This window comes from Panthera onca, chromosome A1, assembly GCF_046562875.1.
Source record: "Panthera onca isolate mPanOnc1 chromosome A1, mPanOnc1 haplotype 2, whole genome shotgun sequence".
In the NCBI taxonomy this organism is placed as follows: Eukaryota; Metazoa; Chordata; class Mammalia; order Carnivora; family Felidae; genus Panthera; species Panthera onca.
This window is the reverse complement of record NC_138339.1, coordinates 125,096,864-125,119,119: the sequence shown is the minus strand read 5'-3', so window position 1 is coordinate 125,119,119 and position 22,256 is coordinate 125,096,864. Positions and strand designations below refer to the sequence as shown.

The 22,256-nt window shown below is 39.8% G+C and overlaps 1 protein-coding gene and 1 pseudogene across 3 annotated transcripts in view; one reads left to right on the top strand and one right to left on the bottom strand.

The window, feature by feature from the left end:
• Positions 1 to 22,256, bottom strand: part of KLHL3 (kelch like family member 3) — a 279,419-nt gene that overhangs the window by 175,641 nt on the left and 81,522 nt on the right. The window lies entirely within an intron of this gene.
• LOC132681505 (glyceraldehyde-3-phosphate dehydrogenase-like) overlaps positions 21,003 to 22,256 on the top strand; it is a 28,143-nt pseudogene continuing 26,889 nt past the window's right edge. The window contains exons 1-2 of the transcript XR_013557134.2: positions 21,003 to 21,150; positions 21,248 to 21,451. The product of XR_013557134.2 is annotated as a glyceraldehyde-3-phosphate dehydrogenase-like (transcript). The remainder of the gene's footprint in view (positions 21,151 to 21,247; positions 21,452 to 22,256) is intronic.

Genomic DNA, 22,256 nt, shown 5'->3' with positions numbered 1-22,256 from the left:
CAGGCCAATTACACTTTTTAAAAAGTCTGGAAAGAGTTAGCATTTGTTTCTTGATGCTTCTTGTGGTTAATATACTACTTTGTTCTTTAGGGAGAGCTCTAAGATGCATCTTTACACAGCCTCTAGTTCTATTTGTTTTCATGGAACACAAATGATTAATTTGATTGATTTTCTTTTAAATGAAATGACCAGTAAACCAAAAAATATTGCTTTGGGTATGGTTTAGAAAGTAAAAATCTTCCTCCGAGCTTTGCTACTTACTATGCAACCACGCACAAGTCACTGGGTCTCAGTTGCCATGATTTTTTTTTAATGTTTATTTTTGAGAGAGATAGTGCAAGCGGGGGAAGGGCAGAAAGAGAGAAAGAGAGAGAGAGAGAGAGAGAGAGAGAGAGAGAATGAATGAATGAATGAATGAATGAATGAATATGAAGCAGGTTCCAGGCCCGGAGCTGTGAGAACAGAACCCAATGAGGGGCTCGAACCCATGAACCGCCAGAGAGATCATGACCTGAGCCAGTCAGATGCTTAACTGACTGAGCCACTCAGGTGCCCCTCAACTGCGATGATTTTAAATCAGAATTAAAGTATCATTCCTATCTAGAGTACAGAACTCCTATAGAGATCAAGTAAGACAGCCCACTTTGTCAACACTTAAATTCTTGAATAAATTAATGAATGGGGTAGTACTTTAAAATCATCAAGCCCTAAACAAGTGTGAGACATTATTTACATCAATATAGCTGCAGAATCTGTATTCCTAAAGGTTTAAGGAAAAGGAGAAAGAGTTCTATTGGGGCGGGGTGGGGGGGGGATGCTTGCAGTGTGGCCCTGACCTATCCCGGACCTTCACATAAACACTTTGACTAAGGCCACAGACTCCCTGAAGATACATTAAGGAAAATGTTTTAATGTAAAAGAAACAGAAAATGTTCTACTCATTTGCTTTTAAAATTAACAACAAGAAAAATAAAAATCTATTCAAGAAATAAAACAGGAGGCAGCAGAAAACAGTGGAAAGAGCATGGAAATCTGAGAGCCAGAAGACGGGTTCTGGTCCCTGTTTTACCAGTAATTAACTGCAAAGGTGCAACATGGGTCAAATGAGAGGGGTATATTAGAACGCCTGTAGAGTCTCTTTCAGGCCAAGACACCACAGCACCAAATGAAATATAACAGATAACCTAAACTATGCTTTAACTTTTCTGTGTTATCGACCAGTAAAGGAAAAGGGAAACAGAGAAGACAATGCAGTAGGGAGAAAGAGGAAAACAATGAAATGTAAGGAGAAAAGGGGTGCGCATGCACACGCGTGCACACACACACACAAATTCTACCCTCAAACCCCCACCAAAAAAAGAGTTGTATGAACAGAGAAAGACACACTAATAAAACATAAAAATAAAAAAACCATTTAAATACAGAAATAAATGTGCAGAGACTGTGGAGAATAACCTTTAAACAAAAAACTATCCAAAATGTGTAACATTGTACTTTTGCATTAAAAGGCATACAGGGAGCCAGTTCAAGGCATATACTTCATGAGTTAAGTACAGTTATGTTGGAGGTTGAAGATTACCTACCTCTGCTATATCTTACTCATATTTTTGGGCAACATGTGACTTGGTAATTTCAGATCTCACATCTCCAGGTCATTTCCAACTAAACAAGCCAAAGATGAACTTCCCTAAAATAGAAATGTATCTCAAGAATTTTTTTATGAATCAGAGCTTAGCATTATTTTGCTTCCAGATATGTAGGATTTAAATACTTCAACCTAAGAGTTACCAATTATGTAAAGTACAAACCCCACATGGCCATTTAACATTCACACTGAGGATTTTCCTGTTAATCTTCTCTGTCTATTGTAGAGAGCACTGGATAATGTAACTCCAGCACTCCCCTTTGAATTCCTCCCACATGAGGCCCATCTGACCTTCTGGCTTTTTTGAGCTTCAAGCCTCTATAGGAATTTATAGACTGGGGAGTTGATTTGTACTTTGCTACTAGTCAACACAGAGGAGAGTAGAGGGGTCTCTACAAAGCTTCAGACCAGCTGTTGCAAGGTGGTGAGTAATCCCCATTCACTCAGCCCAGACAACCCAGATCAACTAGAACATAGGAAACACAAGGGTTCCCTATGTAAATTCCCTTCTCTGTCACCACTATGCTAGAACTCTAAAAAATTGTGCACATTTTCACATCTGTAGAGGAAACTATTATTCAGACCTATCTCTGAAGGAGTCATAGGAAGCTGTTCTTTCTTGTAGACAGTAAGAACTGGGAAGAAAACAAGCACAAGATTTTGCTGGTTTTGTGTGGCTTTAGCTAAGCTCTTAGACCTTTCTATAGTTTGATTTCTGTCTCTGAAATGGAAATATAACAATCTGACCTCTTTCCAGCAAACGTGTTATTGGAGAAATAAATAGTGCAGCAGAAAGAAAAACACTTACAGCTTTCTGGAGGATGGGGGTTAGATCAATTCAGTGTGAAACATTCAACAAGTATAATAGTGATAACAATAACGAGCATATGAATTTGCACAGTGTTTAACAGTTTATAGGACATTTTAAATATATGATCTCATTGGCCCTTAAACCAAGGTGTGTGAAATAGGGAGGCCATTTTTTAAGTTTCATCTAGCAGATAAAGAAATTGAAGCCCAGAGGAGGAGAGTGACATGCTCAAGATCAAAGAGATGGTTAGCAGTAGAACGTGCCTCCTGATAGAAAGTCTGGTGCTCACTCTAGCATACCTACCTATATATGAAGTTATTGCCTACTTCTTTTTCATTCCTTTCCTCCTCCAAGTAAAGCTTGCTTAGTAGGAGGTCTCTTAATCAAAATGTTCTATTTCTCATTTATGGTTCTAATTCACTGTCACACAGAACTTAAATCTGCTTTGACATTCCTCGTTAGCCAATATCTGTGAATCTAGGTCTGCTGAATGCCTGAATCAGCTAACCCCTAAACCATTTTGAATACCACTATTTATAATTTTTGCTATCTCTACTCATTACCACATCACATCTGAGCCACAAATCATTAGTTCCTTGGGTCTTGCTTTACAAACTATATTATTTTTATCAACAGTTTGTATTCATCTGTGGTATTTTTATGGTGTTCCTTATTGTACTATCTACTGTTGAAACCATTACAGACATAACAAGTATTCTTAAGGTTGTTACTTTCCAGTAAGAATCCGTCAAGGCTTTGAACTCAGAGAGGATGTGAGAGCAGGCCAGGGTAATTTCAAACAGCAAAAAACATCTGTTCTCTTTTATTCCTATTGCTCAGCTTCCTTTATCAATGTTATTTATGTTTTTTCCTCAAATTCGTGAAGAATAAACCAAGATGAGGGGTATTTTTTTCCCTTTGCCCTCCTTTAATGTGTCCTCTTTGAGTTAGAAATCTCAGCACTTAAAAAGGTAGGGAGTACATCATGCCTGTTGTATATTCTGGTCTGAATAATTCCACAGAATACAACCACCCTAAGCCATGCTGAACCACTGAATCAGGGCCCCGCTTTCCTCTCGAAGTCAGAAGAAGGGATCCAGAGGAAGGGATAACTGGACAAATGCTTTCTAAATAAAGTAACTCTATGGAGGAGCTCACTAGGCAATGGATACCTTGCCAGAATCTGAACATCATACCCAGGAACTGCCTGTGCAGAGCATGGCTTCAGCCCCAGAGAATGTAAGTAGTACAAAAAGGAGACAGCATATGCTATTCCATAGCAAGCATGATCTATGATTCTAGCCTCCAGACTAAAGGGCAGTGGACTAACTCTGGGCAGTGGAGCTGACAAATTTTATTCAGTACACACATACTGAACACTATTATATGTTGAGGCTGAGAGATAAATTCAGTTGATCTCATTCAATCCTCATAACAACTCACACTGTTTATTCCCATTTTACAGATAAGAAAACTCAGCATGAAGGGTAACTAATTGTGTCAAAGTCATATGGACACCAAATGGTGATGTTACAATTGAAATTCAACCCAAACATGGTACTGTGACCTCCACAGCACATGCACAAACACACACACACACACACACACACACACACACACACACACACACAACACTGGAGTACCAGGAATGGAAACACATTTGGGCTCCCTTACCTAGTTAATAAAATGCTATCTATCTTACATAGCTAATAGAATGCTATCACATTTTCTTCCTTATTAGCTCTAAAGACTATATTGATGGGTGGAACAACTGGGTGGCTTAGTCAGTTAAGCATCCAACTCTTGATCTCAGCTCAGGTCACGATGGCACAGTTCGTGAGTTCATGCCCCATGTCTGCCTACATACTGTCACTATGGAGCCTGCTTGGGATTTTCTCTCTGTCACTCTGTCCCTCCCCTGCTTGCATGTTCATATTCTCTCTCTCTCTCTCTCTCTCTCTCTCTCTCTCTCTCAGAATAAATAAACTTAAATTTAAAAAAAATACTAGGGGCACCTGGGCGGCTCAGTCGGTTGGGCGTCCGACTTCAGCTCAGGTCATGATCTTATGGTTTGTGGGTTCAAGCCCCACATTGGGCTCTGTGCTGACAGCTCAGAGCCTGGAGCCTGCTTCAGATTCTGTGTCTCTTTTTCTCTCTGCCCCTCCCCCACTTGTGCTCTGTCTCTCTCTGCCTCTCAAAAATAAATAAATGTAAAAAAAGAAATTAAAAAAACAATACTATACTGATGGAACAAATCAAGCACCCTGAGATGAGAAGAAGGGCAAGGACTGAGAGGTCAGACCCATCTCTCTATGTCCTCTCAGGTTGTTAAGAACTTGCACTAATATTCTGGGTTCTGTTTCATTTTTTAGATCTAAGGAGGATATTCAAGTCATTGGTGCATTTTCATGGAGCACATGTAAAGATCAAGGAATATTAAACCCTACTAATTACTCACTGGAAGACTCAGAGCCAAGTACTTCCCAAGAAATCATGGTCAAAATAAGCTAACAAAAGGTCTTCTTACAACCCTAACATAATGGAACTTTTTCTAAACTATCCAGCATCTAATAAAACCAATGCAGAAAGCAACAACTCTGCATTTTTTCTACTTTGAGGCCTCTCGGCTTCCTTCTCTAGCCTTGCTCCTATTCCTCATAGCCTATACTGTTGTCTTAATAGTGGGCCTTTTTGCAAACTTTTCTCTCATCACTATCATCGTTAAGAAGCAGAGAAAAGCTCAAAACGTCATCAGTATACTGACTGCCAATCTGTCCTTCTCTGGCATCTTGGTATGTGTCATGTGCATCCCTTTTACTGCCATGTACACTCTGATGGACTACTGGATATTTGGGGATGCCATGTGCAAGCTCAGCTCTTATGTGCAGGGTGTCTCCATCTCTGTGTCCATATTCTCACAGGTGTTAATTACTGTTGAAAGGTAGCAGCTGATTGTAAACCCCTATGACTAGAAACCCAGTGTATCTCATGTCTACTGGGATATCACAGTGATTTGGCTATTTTCTCTTCTTCCTGTACTATCACCTCCCAGATGAGCCTTTTAAGAGCCTCTCTCCCCACTGACCTCTACATCCATGGTGCAGCCTGTATAGAGAACTGGCCCTCCAAAATAAACCAGCTCCTCTTCACCACTTTAATGTTTATGGTCCAGTATCACATCCCTCTGAGCTTCATCCTCATCTACTACTTGAAGATTGTTACTTGCCTCCAGAGGAGAAATGAGAAGGAAGACAGAAAAGAGGGAAAGCGACAGTCAGCTCAATGAAAACAAAAGAATCAACACGATATTGGTCTCCACTGAGGTGACCTTTGGGGCCTGCTGGTTGCCCTTGAACATCTTCAATGTTATTTTTGACTGGTATCACAAGGTGCTGATGAGCTGTCACCAGGACCTAGTATTTGCAGTCTGTCTGCCACTTGATTGCTATGGTTTCCACATGCATAAAACCTCTATTTTCTGGATTTCTCAACAAAGCTTTCCAGAAGGATCTGGGAGTGCTTATTCACCATTGCTGGTGCTTTGCACCTCGGGAAAGATATGAAAATACTGCCATCTCCACTATGCACATCAATGAATCCAAGGCATCATTAAGATTGGCTCTTGCATCAACAGGTATATAAAAATTATTAACAAATGCTAAAGATGTTCTTGAATGAAAGATGGAGAGATAATGGCATAAAGATGCATAGAAAGAAGCTAGAACCAAAAGAGAGACACAGAGAGAGAGAGAGAGAGAGAGAGCGAGAGAGAGCAACTTGACACTACCGAGTTTTGCTTTAGGCCAGACCTGTGCGTGCCATATATCTGCCCAAAACACACACACATGCCATCCCTTTTTTCTGAGGAGAACAATGCTAAGTAACTCAAACTAGCTGTTATCATTTAGGGCAAAGAATTACAATGAGAAAGCAACTGAGGCAAGCAGCACTGCTGGCCAGGGAACAAGTTTCCAGAAGCTGTTACTCAATGGCATGCCCACAAAAGGTATTACTAATTATAAGCCTAGTAAAAGCACTGCTATACCTCTCAGTGTTCAAGACATTTCACTTTCATATTTGGGAACTCTAACTTTCAACCATGTAACCATTCAATTAATTAGCCAAGTCAGAAAGCCCCCATCATAACCTATTAATTCGTCAACAAAGTAAGTTTGATTGCAAGTTGAATGACACTGAAACTAAGTATTGTAATTATTTCCCATGCCTGAATCAGATTCTCTAGTTTATGCTAACAGTACATTTTCTTCACTAACAACGCTATTAAGCACCATTAGAACAGACCACAAACTCGTCAGCACTCCAGTTATGCTAGAGATCACCCTAACTAACTTATCAATGGCTAATGTATATAGAATTTTAATTATCAAATAGCTTTTTATCCCTAATTCTTTATGTATGTTAAATAGGAGTTATGATGCATCTATTACTGGGTTTAAGGGACTTCATCAGTAGCACTTTTACAATTAGCTCCAGATTTTTTTAAACTTCTCATAAATCTCATGAATTAAACTTTAGAGGCACCTGGGTGGCTCAGTTGGTTAAACTTCTGACTTCAGGTCAGGTCATGATCTCCTGGTTTGAGAGTTTAGCCCCACATCGAACTCTGTGCTGACAGCTCAGAGCTTGGAGCCTGCTTCAGATTCTGTGTCTCCCTCTCTCTGTGCCTCCCCGCCCCCTCTCAAAAGTAAATAAACATTAAAAAAAAATTTTTTTTTTAATATCCCTTATCCCCACAGTATCACATAGGAGAATCAGCTAGACTGTTTTCTTTTCTTTCTTTCTTTTTAATGTTTATTTTTAAAAATAAATTTTTTTTAATGTTTATTTATTTTTGAGAGAGAGAGGGCATGAGAAGTGGAAGGGCAGAAAGAGAGGGAGACAGAATCCGAAGCAGGCTCCAGTCTCTGAGGTGTCAGCACAGAGCCCGACGTGAGGCGCGAACCCACAAACCACGAGGTCATGACCTGAGCCGAAGTGGGACACTTAACCAACAGAGCCACCCAGGCGCCCCATTTTAATGTTTATTTTTGAGAAAGAGAACGCAAGCAGGGGAGGGGCAGAGAGAGAGGAAGACAAAAGAGCCAGAGCACTCTGGTGCTCTGACACCAGAGAGCCGGACATACGGCTTGAACCTGTGAACCATGAGACCATGACCTGGGCTGAGGTTTGACACTTAACCGACTGAGCCACCCAGCTGCCCCTAGACTGTTTTCAAAATAATAATAATAACAATAATAATAATAATAATAATAATAAGCTACTATCATTCAATAGCCATTAGCTCAGGGATTTCTACTGAATCATGGCCAGCTTTATCTCTTCCTTGGATAAATCACCCTTATACTATTACATTTGAGCTGCAGCTTATTGGTCTGTCAAAAATGTAACTATGCCTTCTTTCTTTTGAATAAGAGGTAATGTATCTTTGATTATCTGTGGTTTTTCCACTGTGTTTTTTTTTTCTTTCACATCAGCCTTCATGATTTCCCTCCTGAAACATTTCTTCCTTCTCTCTACCTCTCCTTCCACCTCCTTCCTTCTCCCTATCTCTTCCCTTCAGCATTTCTACTCTATCACTGGAAAAAATGAACAACAAAAGCACTGCAGGGCACCCAAATGAAATAAAATGTAAGTCTCACAGTATTAGTTGCAAATAAAAACTATTATCTAAACACCAATTTCAAATGGTGCAGCTTAGAATTTTAAAGGTACAAGACGGTAGCCCCTCAGCCCAGGAAACAGTCAATTCTCCCTAGATAACCTTTTTCTGTCTCTTCTGACAGACAGTGGTCAGTCTTATAATTAAAATGTAATATGATGTTTTACCTGCTGGGTAAAGACAGTTTCCATTACTAAAATGATTCTAACCAAGACACTAAAAGAAAAGGTTTTTATCAACTTCGTACATGACCCCCACCCCTCATCCACACACATGCACCTCTAACCTTGACCTCCACCCTGATCATTCAAAAGATATTTCCAATCTATGATTAAATATTATGGTGTTATTTCTGGCTCCAGGCTAAGAGCTAGTTCCTCCTATAAACTGTTATGTCTTTCTTCTAAACCTGTCTTAAGCTTTAATGAAATGAAAGTCACTAATGTGTAACTATCAACAGTAGTCTTTCTTCTGGTTATTTTTACCTCAAAAAAGTAGTGAAATAAATTTTTTGATGCATGCTTTCACCCTTAAGGGGCTTATATTCTGACAGGTAGGAGAGCAAAGGTCTAGAAGCAGCTACTTAAAAAGTATGATGGACAGGGAAATGCAAATCAAAAACCACATTAAGATATCACTACATACCTAACAAAATGGCTAGGATCAAAAAGACAAGAAATATCAAGTGTTGTCAAGGATCTAGAGAAATAGGAAGCCTCATGCAGTGTCGGTGGAAATGCAACTTGGCGTAGATACTGTGTAAAACAGTACAGAAATTCCTACAAAAATTAAAAAGAGAATTACCATATGACCCAGTGATTCCACTACTGGGTATTTACCCAAAGAAAACAAAAACACTAATTCAAAAAGATATGTGCACCCCTATGTTACTGTCATTAACCAAGCATTATTGGCAATAGCCAAGATATGGGAGTAACCCAAGTGTCTGTCTATAGATGAATGAATAAAGATGTAATATCAATAGGGGGTGCCTGGCTGACTCAGTCAGTAGAGCACATGACTCTTGATCCCAGGGTCATGAGTTCGAGCCCCACATTGGGCGTGGAGCCTACTTAAAATAAAAATTTTTTTTAAAAGATGGGGTATAAATGTACAATGGAATATTTTTAATTGTAATTTTTTTATTTGAGAGAGAGAGAGAGAGAGAGCATGTGTGAGTTATAGAGAGGGGCAGAGGGAGAGAGAGAGAATCTTAAGCAGGCTCAGCATGGAGCCAGATGCAGGGCTCAATCCCACGACCCTGTGATTATGATCTAAGCTGAAATCAAGAGTAGAATGCTCAGTCAACTGCACCATCCAGACACCCCTGTACAATGGATTATTATTCAGCCATAAAAAAGAATGACATCTTGCCATTTGCAATATGAACAGACCTAGAAATTCTGTATAATGCTAAGTGACGTAAGTCAGACAGAGAAAAGACAAATACCATATGATTTCCATTCACATGTGGAATTTAAGAAACAAAACAAATAATAAAAGAGACAAACAAAAAACACAAACTCTTAGATACAGAGAACAAATAATTGGTTGCCAGAGGGGAGGTGGGGAATGGGGATGTGGGTGAAATAAATAAAGGGTATTAAAAGTATACTTATCATAATGAGCACCAAGTAATGTACAGAATTGTTGAATCATTATACTGTATATCTGAAACTAATGTAACGCTATATGTTAATTATAGTGGAATTTTAAAAAAATAAAATTTTAGAAATACATATATATGTAAATGATTTAGACAATTCCAACAATTACATAAAAGCAAATATTTCACCCTCCAATAAATATATTTCTGATTTCTATATACTATTTAAAAATATATATGCTTATCATGATAAGCACTAGGTAAGTAATCTATAGAATGGTTGAATTGTTATACACCTGAAACTAATAGAACACTGTATATTAATTATATTTCAATAAAAAATACATTTAAGAAAGTAAAATGTCCAAATTATGTTAATGAAAAAATAGTAAATAAACAAGAAAAAATGAAAAGAAAAGAAAGTATGATAGAAATATAAACCAAGTGTTGTGGGGCCCAGTAGCAGAGGTAAAAATCGTTTCTTAGAGGAAACAAGTGAAAATTTCAGGAAAGTCAACTTTCCGTTTTGTAGTATTTGTGGGTCTGTTTGGTCCACCCAAATGTGGTCTACTGTTGAGCCACTTGGTGAATGAAATAAGGCTTTATTTTCTCACCTGCCTAATGGGCCTGTATTCTCCTCTCTAACAGACTAGAGTCTCTTTTGAGACTAGAAACTAGTTATCAATCTAGAACTTCATGATGTTTGCCAGATAGCCTTGGAAACACCATGTCCTGTGGCCAATGCTCCAAAAATTCTACTCCACTATCTCCTGACCTCAAATCAATTTGGACTGAAGAGTAGTAGTTCATATCCTTAATAGTTTCCAGAAAAGGTGACTATTAGTGAGATGAGTAAATATTTATGCTCTCAAAAAATTACTAAATTAACTGTTCTGAATGTATCTGTCCAATGCACCAGAGCTAAATTTAAAAATGCTAACACATTGACAACAAGTCCTCTACGTGTTCTCTCTGCCTATTTCTAAAGATTCCCTTAGGAATAATACCCAAACAATTTCTAACAGAGAAAAATTAACAATATAAATGATTCAAAATAAAGAATACCCAAATGTGGTTTAAATGCATATAGTGTATACTTCTCTGCAATGGAAAATAAAACATTCTGAAAAAGGCATAAATAACTTGACAGAGTAACATGCATGAGGCTTCAACTCAAAGAAGCAGTCTCCCACTTGATACTGAGGAGGAACAGCATAGTTTGTCAGCCCAGGGAAAAGAGTTGATCTTTAATCCCATAAACTTTGTATTCTGTAGAATAATAAATATTTATATATGTAAACATATAGACATATATACATATACGTATATGTATATATAAAGTTATGTATATATAAAGTCCTTAGTATATACTTTCACTGTCTTGGTTCTGAAGGCTTTCCTTCTGGCTAAATTGAAAGCTGGCTAAAGGAAAGCTAAGAGTAATTGAAGGCTGGGGCGCCTGAGTGGCTCAGTCAGTTAAGCATCTGACTTGGGCTCAAGCCATGATCTCATAGTTCATGAGTTTGAGCCCTGCGTCAGGCTCTGTGTTGACAGCTCAGAACCTGGGTCCTGCTTCAGATTCTGTGTCTCCCTCTCTCTCTGTCCCTCCCCTGTACATGCTCGCTTGCTCTCTCTCTCTCTCTCTCTCTCTCAAAAATAAATCTTTAAAAAAAATTTAAAACTAAGTGAAGGCAGGGGTGCCTCGGTGGCTCAGTCAGCTGAGCGACCAACTTCGGTTCAGGTCATGATCTCACGGTTTGTGAGTTCAACCCCCGCATCGGGCTCTGTGCTGACAACTCAAAGCCCGGAGCCTGCTTCAGATTCTGTGTCTCCCTCTCTCTCTCTCTCTCTGCTCCTCCCCCACACATGCTCTGTCACTCTCTGTCTCAGAAATAAATAAACATTAAAAATTTTTTAAATAAAAGTAAGTGAAGGCAGACTCAGTGACAATGGAATTCTCAATTTACTTCTATACCCAAAGTAAGAATATACTGGGCAAGAGAAGAATAAGTATCCCCAGTAAGGGGAAGGGGCAAGATTTCAAAACTGAAGTGCTCAGGAATTCTTACAATTCTCCCTGAAGTCATCTATGCCATAAATGTGCTCATGCAATAAATTGGAGAATGAAAACTGACATATATTCCTAGGGGGACCAGGGAAGGCAAGGCAGGTCTCTTTCCCCTATTTCTATTACCAAACTCCTGGAAGCTGGGCTGGTGCCTCCCCTGCTGGAGAAGCAACAAGATGTGTGGTGCTGGCGACAGGAACGCATCCATCTTATATCTGGTTGTCGACTGTTGCCTATGATTCTCTATTTTAAATCTGTTCTTCTAACTGGACTGAGAACTTTCAGAGACCTTGACCTACATCCATTATTCCTTCTATACCAGCAGTCCAGTACCGTCCTCAGTATTTAGGACAGGACAAGGCAAGGGAAAAGCATTTAATACATATAGATTCTAAAAGTTATTATTTCCTTAAAAAACCGGCTAGACAGTAATTACTTACTTAATGAATACCTGAATGTTTTTCAAGCCTATGTTTTATTAATTGTCCAATGAGAGTAGAAAGATATAATCCTAATTACACAGAGATTATGGGACCATCAATAAACCAGAAAATCCTGAGTCCTTTGGGACTCCATTTAAATGTTTCTTAACAACCTCCTCTGATCCCCCAGGGCTGTTAGGATCCCCTAGTCACTGCTCTTATAGCACCCCATGTATACCTACCATGTAGAACCCTGAAGGTCTGTTTACGTGTGTGCCTGCTCTACAAGACATGAGCTCCCTGAAGGCAAGGAGGACTGGGTGTTATTCACCCAAGTAGCTCCAGTGTCAACTACAGCAACTGGCTACAGCATCTCCAACTACAATATCTCCACAAAGTAGAGAATAAATTAATATTTGCAGGCTGGAGATGCAGAATAAATCTGAGGATAACAAATCTTTGCTTGGAAGTGGGCTGTGGATCTGAATAGCATATGGGACCTGTACTTCCTGGACTCAGTAATTGAAGAAGCAGAAAGCCAAAATTCCATCTGAAATATAATAGCCAGTGCTCAGGAAACCTGCAATGGCAAGAGGACAAAAGCAAACGCACCTTGGTTGTAGGCGAGGCTCAAGGGCAAAGTGTACTGATTTGTGGCTCAAATATTATTTGCCAGTAACAGTTATGCCAGTAAGAGTCAGCTAACTGGGCAGATCCTAGGATTGAAAGAAATTTCTCTATTAATTTCCAATTAACTAAGTTGACAGGTTCTTGGAGCAAAAAGCTTTGAGAAATCCAAAGCCAGGCTTCCAGAGCAACCAGTTGCAGAAGAGCGGGGCCCATTATGACCCTATCAGAAGAAAAATCAGACTCTCTATAAAAGACAGGACAGAACTTCGTCTTTTTCAGGGAGCCAAATTCTTCCTCTCCATTAAGAGAACATAAAACCAGAAACAAGAGTTATTGAGTTATTGATTTGGCAGCGATCTTCCTCATCTTGGGATCCCAGAAGATGCCTTTTGGTTTTCTACAGCAGGAGTCCTTGACTCCTGGACACTGTTACAAGACAGCTGTCTCCTGGTAATTCAAGCTTTACACCTTTCTACTTCCTGTGAAGTTTCTCAATTCAAAAACAAATACAAAGGTGTGTGCGCGCACACATGTGCACACGTTTGTGTGTAGCACCTAAAAAAATGTCTGAAAGGAAATATTCCAAAATGTTAATAGTGTTTATGCCCAGGTGACAGGATTTTTTTGGTGACCTATCTCTACTTCTTTTTCCCTTATTTCATCTTGCGTTCTAATCTCCCTTCCTCTCTCCTATTTGATATCTATGTTTTCTAAATATTCTACTAGAAACATGTGTTATTTGTATAATTTTTTAAATGGGAGAGAAAAAGATTAAAACTGAAAAAAATCAATAAACACAAAACAAAAAAACCTAAGAATCCAAAGTGCCTGGCCATGAGGCAGCTGTGGTACAAGAAATCAAGAGACAAGGGTCTAGCTTAATGTTTGGGTAAATCAGGGGCACCTGGCTGCCTCAGTTGGTTGAGTGACTTTGGCTCAGGTCATGATCTCATTGTTCATTGATTCAAGCCTCATGTCGGGGTTTGCGCTGATAGCACAAAGCCTGCTTCATATTCTCTCTCTCTCTCTCTCTCTCTCTCTCTCTGCCCCTCCCCCATTCATGTGTGCTCTCTCTTTCTCTCTCTCTCTCAAAAGTAAACATTAAAAAATTTTTTTAATGTTTGGAAAAATCACTTACCCTTCCTAAGCTTCAGATTCTTCATCTGCAAAACACATCATTCATTCAATAAATATTTAACAAGCATCTACTATGTGAATAAATATAATCGTGAGCAAGATTGACCTAATTCCCTGCCTTCACGGCAGTCTCTCAGAGATGATACTTCTTTTAAAAAAGTCAATTTTGAGGGTGCCTGGGTGGCTCAGTCGGTTGGGCATCCGACTTCAGCTCAGGTCATGATCTCGTGGTTTGTGGGTTCGAGCCCCATGTCGGGCTCTGCGCTGACAGCTCAGAGCCTGAAGCCTGCTTCGGATTCTGGGTCTCCCTCTCTCCCTGCCTCTCCCCCACTCACGGTCTCTATCAAAAATAAATAAAAATGTAAAAAAAAATTTTTTAAGTAAATTTTGACAAGTACTATAACAGAAGAAGATACAATATTATGAAAGCAACGAGTAGAAGAAACTGAGGAGAATGGGGACAGAAGGAAGATAAAAGAATCTTCCTGAAAGAAATAAACTGAGAGCCAAAGGATGACTGGGATTTAGCCAGGCAAAGATGAGGCTGGTTATGCCTGTAACTGCTTTGTAATTCTGTGATTCTGTGTTCTAAGCTGTGTTACTGAATCACAGAGTCCAAAGGGTCATCTGTCACTCATTTTGTCCCTCTACTCATTAACTCACTTAATCCTAAAAACATTCTGTAGGTAGATAATTTTACTTCAGTTTACAAATGAAGTATTAGTTGAGCACGTTGCCTGAAGTTAGGGGTAAATCCTCATCTATCTAAAATCCCATCCTCCTTCATTCATCATTCAATTATCACTTACTAAGTACCTGTCGACCTCTGTGCTAGACACTGGAGATGAAGAGATCAGTAAAACTATATCCTTGCTCTTGAGGAATGCACTGTCTGAGGGGGAACTTTAAGTAGCCAGACAATTACAACATCGTGGAGTGTTTAGAAAGAAGCAGAGTGTGACTATGTCTTTTCATCACAATCTAGTTCCCTAGGTCTCCTAGGAAATCTGGAGGTACATGATCAATGACAAAGACTATACAAATGGGGAAATTTTCAAAGCTGTAGCTGAAGCCTAGCATCCCTGACTGGCACCGACCAACAGCTCTGTCTGCTATACCATTAGGCCATGACACTCTATTCAGGTGAAAATCTTCCAGGGGAAATGAGTGTCCAAATGGTATCCATTTATCTTACTATGCAGAATAAGCATGCTCCCAGGCACCCCAAAATGATGAAGAACGCTGGCAGTGGCATCACTGGCTCCTACAGAAAGGCAGGTATAAGCTAAAGAATGCCTGCTATGATGGTGGAACACTTCATGACAATTTTCAGACAAAGCTTCCTTACCCATAAGTCTTCTGAAGAAAACCCCTCCTCTCTGATTTCAGGGAACTGAGAAAAGAGGTACAAATCCAAGATTTCAGAGTTGCTCCTGGAAGAGCTTCAACCAGGAGCTCTCAGAAACAGATACTATTTCTAATTTGGGAGCCTCACAAAAACACTAGGCATCTAGCTTGCTAGAATGAGTGTGAGATGTATCTTCCAAGTCAATAGTTCAGTGGACACTAGGCCTACAGTATTGTGTAGAGGAACTCAATTCCTTCACAGAGTAACTGAGGGGAAAGAGCTCACAGATCTCAGATGTTTACTCACCCCTCTAAGACGCCCCAAGTAGCATCCATTTGCTCATACATTGAGATCAACAAAATTGTCTTTGGTGTTGGTGGGACAGGATTGCAAAACAATGTACCTGGGAGCCAGGAGTCCTGAGACTTTGATCTCAATTCTTCCACAGACTTATTTTGTAGCCCTAAACATGTCGCTTAAGCCCTCTGTGCCTCAGTTCTGCCATCTACAGAAAGGGATTGCTGCTGTCCTCCTTCCTGGAAGAACTGTGGAGAGGACACTGGAGTAGCCTTCCTTATTCACCCCCATGTTCGAGTAGTTACTTGATGATATTGCTTGTACATGGGGAGAAAAGGACAGGAAAGGGAAACACATTAACCAAGCATAGCGGGAAAAGCTCAGGTTTTGAGCTACCCAGGCTTGAGCTTGAATCTTGGCCCTACCAGATACTAGCTGTGTGAATTGAGGCAAGCTTCATTAACATCTCTGGCCCTAAAAAGTTACATACATAAGACAGGGAGTAATCCCTGCCTTGCAGGACTGTTGTAAGAACTGAAGATAATGTATGTACAGTGCCTGGCCAAAGAAGGGACTACAGAAATAGTGGCAATATTAAAATCTCTGACACCAGTATAAGCCCTGAGGAGATTGCTCTTTTATAAATTTACATGTGTCAGATCCAGCCCACAGATCTCAGAGTTAGGCTAAAAATCTATGGAAAACTCTAAGTTCTTAAAGATGATAGCTGAAAAACAAAAAATCAGATGATTTCAAACTGCTTTCAGCATCTTTCCTCAATCCTCATCAGGTAGAAAAATACTCTCCACCTTCACTCAGCCACAGCCTTGGTGTCATTCTGACAAGAAATCTCCTGTCACCCCTGACTTCACAACCTGACTTCACAACGTGACTTCACAACCTGACTAGACAATACTGTGGGGAAAAGGGATGTGGGTGCTTGGGGGAGGCTGCAATTTTATTTAATGCTTATTTATTTTTTGAGAGAGTGCAAGCAGGGCAGGGGCAGAGGATCTGAAGTGGGCTCTGCACCGACAGCAGCAAGCCCAATGTGGGGCTCCAACATGTGAACCATGAGATCATGACCTGAGCTGAAATTGGACACTCAAATGACTGAGCCACCCAGGCACCCCAAGGGCTTGCAATTTTAAATGTGTGGTTCAGGTAGGTTTTCCTGAGGTGACATTTGAGCCAAGACTTGAAGGAGATAAGGAAACAAGACATGAGGATAGCTAAGAGAAGAGAGTCTAGGGAGAGGGTACAGCAAGTTCAAGGGCCCTGAGGCAGGAGTGCTCCTGGTGGATTCAAGGAAGAGTGGGGAGACTGAAGCAGCAGGAGTGAGGGGAGAATAATAGAGGATGAGGTTCAAGAGGTAAGAACCTTCACAATATGGTCTCTAAAGTGATGGTCCTGTTTTAGGCCTCAGTTCTCCCTTCTAAAAACTAGGCAGGAGCAGCTACGTGGCTAAGTCAGTTAAGCGGCTCCACTCAGCATGAAGACTGCTTGGGATTCTCTCTCTCCCTCTCCCTCTGTGTTCCTTCTCTGCTTTCACACACTCTCTCTCTCAAAATAAATAAATAAATAAAATATTTAAAAGATTAGGCAGAATGATAATACTCAAGAACAAGGTACTTGAAAGGGTAAAACAAAAAGAAAACTTAGTGAACAAACGAATGCAATGGTAATTGGAAGACATGAGTTTGAGGCCTGGATCTACACAAATGAGCTATGTGGCCCTTGAGCAAGTCACTTCACTTCTCCAAGCCAGTTTTCTTATTGGCGAAATGGAATGATCTGAGCTAATAGAGATGTTTTTCATCTGAAAATTATATACAAAGTATTCTTCAACAAATGGCTAGAACTACTGAATATTCATATGTCAAAAAAGGTGATTTTTTTCATATCTCATACAATATAAAAACTCAAATGAATCACAAACCTATATGTAAAATTTAAACTTATAAAGTTACAGAAGGAAACATAGGGTAAAAAACATTGCAACCTTGAAACCCAAAGATTTCTCAAATACAACACCAAAGGTACTGTCCTTTAAAGAACAAACTGAGGGGCGCCTGGGTGGCTCAGTCGGTTGAGCGTCCGACTTCAGCTCAGGTCACGATCTCACGGTTCGTGAGTTCGAGCCCCGCATCCGGCTCTGGGCTGATGGCTCAGAGCCTGGAGTCTGCTTCCAATTCTGTGTCTCCCTCTCTCTCTGCCCCTCCCCCATTCATGCTCTGTCTCTCTCTGTCTCAAAAATAAATGAACATTAAAGAACAAACTGATAAAATTGTCTTTGTCAAAATAAAAGACTGACATATACCAAGAGTTGGTGAGGATGAGGATGTAGAGGAAGTGAAACTTCATAAGCGCTGGTGGGATCTGAAATGATAACAACTACTTTACAAAACAATTTGACATGTTCTTAGAAGTTAAAAAGACACCTACCATTTGATCCAATATTGTACTCCTAGGTGTTCACCTACTAGAAATAAAAGCATATTACCCATATGAAGACTTATACATGAATGTTCATAATAGCTTTATGTGTAATAGCCAAAAACCAGAGCAATCTAAGGTCCAACAACAGATGAACCAATAAACCATGGTATATTTTTATAATGGAATACTACTCAGGAATGAAAAGGAATCAGCTATTGATACAGACTACAATATGGATGAATCTCAAAATAATTATGCTGAGTGGGTGCCAGGGTGACTCAGTCAGTTAAGCATCCAACTTCAGCTCAGGTCATGATCTTGTGGTTCATGCGTTCGAGCCCCACATCAGGCTCTCTGCTGTCAGCATGGAGCCAACTTTGGATCCTATGTCCCCCTCTTTTTCCCCTCCCCCATTCTCTCTCTCTCTCTCTCTCTCTCTCTGCCTCAAAAAAAAAACTTTAACAATAAATAAAATACAAAAATAATGACAATTATTATTACACTGAGTGAAAAAAGGCAGATACCTCCCCACCAAGAAAATAAAATACATACTGCATATATCATTTATACAGAATTCTAGAGAATACAAATTAATCTACAGTGACAGCAAATCAGTGGTTGTCTGAAGACAGGGGCAGGAAGGTATAAGAGAGTTATTACAATGGAGACATGAGAAAACTTTTGGGAGTAACAGATATGTTAATTATCTTGATTGTGGTAATGGCTTCACAAGTGTACACAAATGTCAAAACTTATCAAATTATACACTTTAAAATGTGCAGTTTATCATATATTGATCTATTGCAATAAAGCTGTAAAAAAAAAAATGTTTGTAAGGAACACAGAGTATTTACTCCAATTCAAGTCAGCAAACTTTACTAAGCACCTACCCTGTACCAAGAGCTATGTCATATACAAGAGAAACAGAAGCAAATGAAACCAGGTTAATGACCTCAAGCTACTTACAGCCTCCAGGCAGGAAGCTTTAAAGCAATTTCACATTTCTTCCAGGTTGTCCAGTTTGTTGGCAGATAATTTTTCATGGTATTCCCTGATAATTGCTTTTGTTTCTGAGGGATTGGTTGTAATAATTCCATTTTCATTCATGATTTTATCTCTTTGGGTCCTCTCCCTTTTCTTTTTGAGAAGCCCGGCTAGAGGTTTATCAATTTCGTTTATTTTTTCAAAAAACCAACTCTTGGGTTTCATCGATCTGTTCTACTGTTTTTTTAGTTTCTACATTGTTTATTTCTTCTCTGATCTTTATTGTTTCTCTTCTTCTGCTGGGTTTGGGGTGTCTTTACTGTTTTGCTTCTATTTCCTTTAGGTGTGCTGTTAGATTTTGTATTGGGGATTTTTGTTTCTTGAGATACGCCTGGATTGCAATGTATTTTCCTCTCAGGACTGCCTTTGCTGCATCCCAAAGCATTTGGATTGTTGTATTTTCATTTTTGCTTGTTTCCATATATTTTTTAATTTCTTCTCTAATTGCCTGGTTGACCCATTCATTCTTTAGTAGGGCGTTCTTCAATCTCCATGCTTTTGGAGGTTTTCCAGACTTTTTCCTGTGGTTGATTTCAAGTTTCATAGCATCGTGATCTGAAAGCATGCATGGTATGATCTCAGTTCTTTTACACGTATGAAGGGCTGTTTTGTGACCCAGTATGTGATCTATCTTGGAGAATGTTCCACGTGCACTCGAGAAGAAAGTATATTCTGTTGCTTTGGGATGCAGAGTTCTAAATATATCTGTCTGGTCCATCTGATCCAATGTATCATTCAGAGCCCTTGTTTCTTTTTTGATCCTGTGTCTAGATGATCTATCCATTGCTGTAAGTGACATATCAGATAAAGGGCTAGTATCCAAAATCTATAAAGAACTCACCAAACTCCACACATGAAGAACAAATAACCCATTGAAGAAATGGGCAGAAAACATGAATAGACACTTCTCTAAAGAAGACATCCAGATGGCCAACAGGGACATGAAAAGGTGCTCAATATCACTCCTCATCAGGGAAATACAAATCAAAACCACACTGAGATATCACCTCACGCCAGTCAGAGTGGCTAAAATGAACAAATCAGGATTCTATAGATGCTGGAGAGGATGTGGAGAAATGGGAACCCTCTTGCACTGGTGGTGGGAATGCAAACTGATGCAGCCACTCTGGAAAAGTGTGGAGGTTCCTCAAAAAATTAAAAATACATCTACCCTATGACCCAGGAATAGCACAACTAAGAATTTACCCAAGGGATACAGGAGTGCTGATACATAGGGGCACTTGTACCCCAATGTTTATAGCAGCACTTTCAATAATAGCCAAATTATGGAAAGAGCCCAAATGTCCATCAACTGATGAATGGATAAAGAAATTGTGGTTTACATACACAGTGGAAAACTACTTGGCAATGAGAAAGAATGAAATATGGCCTTTTTGTAGCAACGTGAATGGAATTGAAGAGTGTTATGCTAAGTGAAATAAGTCATACAGAGAAAGACAGATACCATATGTTTTCACTTTCCATCCATATGTGGATCCTGAGAAACTTAACAGAAGACCATGGGGGGATGGGAAAGAAAAAAAAAAAAGTTAGAGACGGAGGGAGCCAAACCATAAGAGACTCTTAAAAACTGAAAATAAACTGAGGGTTGATGGGGGGGTGGGAGGGAGAGGAGGGTGGGTGTTAGGTATTGAGGAGGGCACCTGTTGGGATGAGCACTGGGTGTTGTATGGAAACCAATTTGTCAAATTTCATATTAAAAAAAATTTTTTTAATAAATAAATAAATAAAGCAATTTCACATACACACTGCATTATCACCCTCCTAAGGGTGAGGGAACAAGAATAGCCTCTGAAAGTGTTAAACATGGATCAGAGTTAACTCTTCCCTCTCTTGTTCTAGAATCTTCAACCCACAAATTGGGAACATTCTTATTCTCCCCTCTCATAACTTTAGAATGTCAGGGCTGGAACAGTTTACAGAGAGAACTGAAGCCCAGAGGGGAAAGTGACTTGCTATCAGCCACAGAGCAGATCAGTGGGAGAATTAAAAGAGAAGGCTGGTGAGAAGCATTCTTGGAGTAAGTTACATTAAAACAATATGTATTCTTTAACTGAACTGACAGTGATTAATAGTTGAGGATTCTCAAATTCACACAGAGACTTCATACGAAAAGAAGCTGGAAGAGCTGACTTCTTCCTACATAGTGAGTCTTCAAAGAAACTGTATGAACAATTCAAGTCAGAGTCCCTGAAACTTCAGCCTTGAAAGCTGATCATGGATTTAACTGTCAAGCTTTCCAGAACAGTTTTCTTTCTGCTTGGTCACCACTCAAAGCCTTCTCAGGAGGAAGGCTTCTACAGGTAGGCTAAGGGGTAAACATGGGCAAATCTGTGCACACAGCAGCATTTACGGCTCACAATCCCCCCAAAACAGACCATAATACCCACAGAGATGGTGAACAAATTACAGATCTCTCAGTTTATCCCTCCTTCTTCCTCCTGCCTTTATGACACATACCAGAAGCAATTCTATAATCACTATTGCCAGCTAAATCCACCGTCTTCTTCTCCCCTCTCTCCCAAATATACCTCTCTAACATTCAACCCATTCCCTAGGAGCAAATAAATGTTTCTCTTAAGTCCCAAGAAAGGAGAGAAGAATAAGGAGAGAAATGAGCAGGAATGGTTATACTGTCAGGATAGGTTAGTATATGCTACGGTCATAACACCCAATCTCTCAGGGCCAGGCCTCAGATTGAAGGGGGTGGGCAGGGTTATGCTATATGTAATGATCAGGGACCCAAGACAGTGAGGTACCACCATCTTGTAGGAATTCCATCTGGAATACACAACCTTCTCAGTAACTAAGGCAAAGATTTGAGGAGCTGAAGAGTCTCATACCAGCAATTAAATACTTTGGCCTAAAAACAACATAAGCACCACTTCCACTCACAACTCATTGGCCAGAAATATTCATATGTTGCTACCTAAATGCAAGGGATGGGAAACTATAACCCTGCAGTGCGCCTAGAAGAAAAGAACCAGGGGCACCTGAGTGGCTCAGTTGATTAAGGGTCCAACTCTTGGCTTCAGCTCAAGTCATGATCTCATGGTTAGTGAGTTCTAGCCCTGCATCCAACTCTGTGCTGACAGTACAGATGCCCCT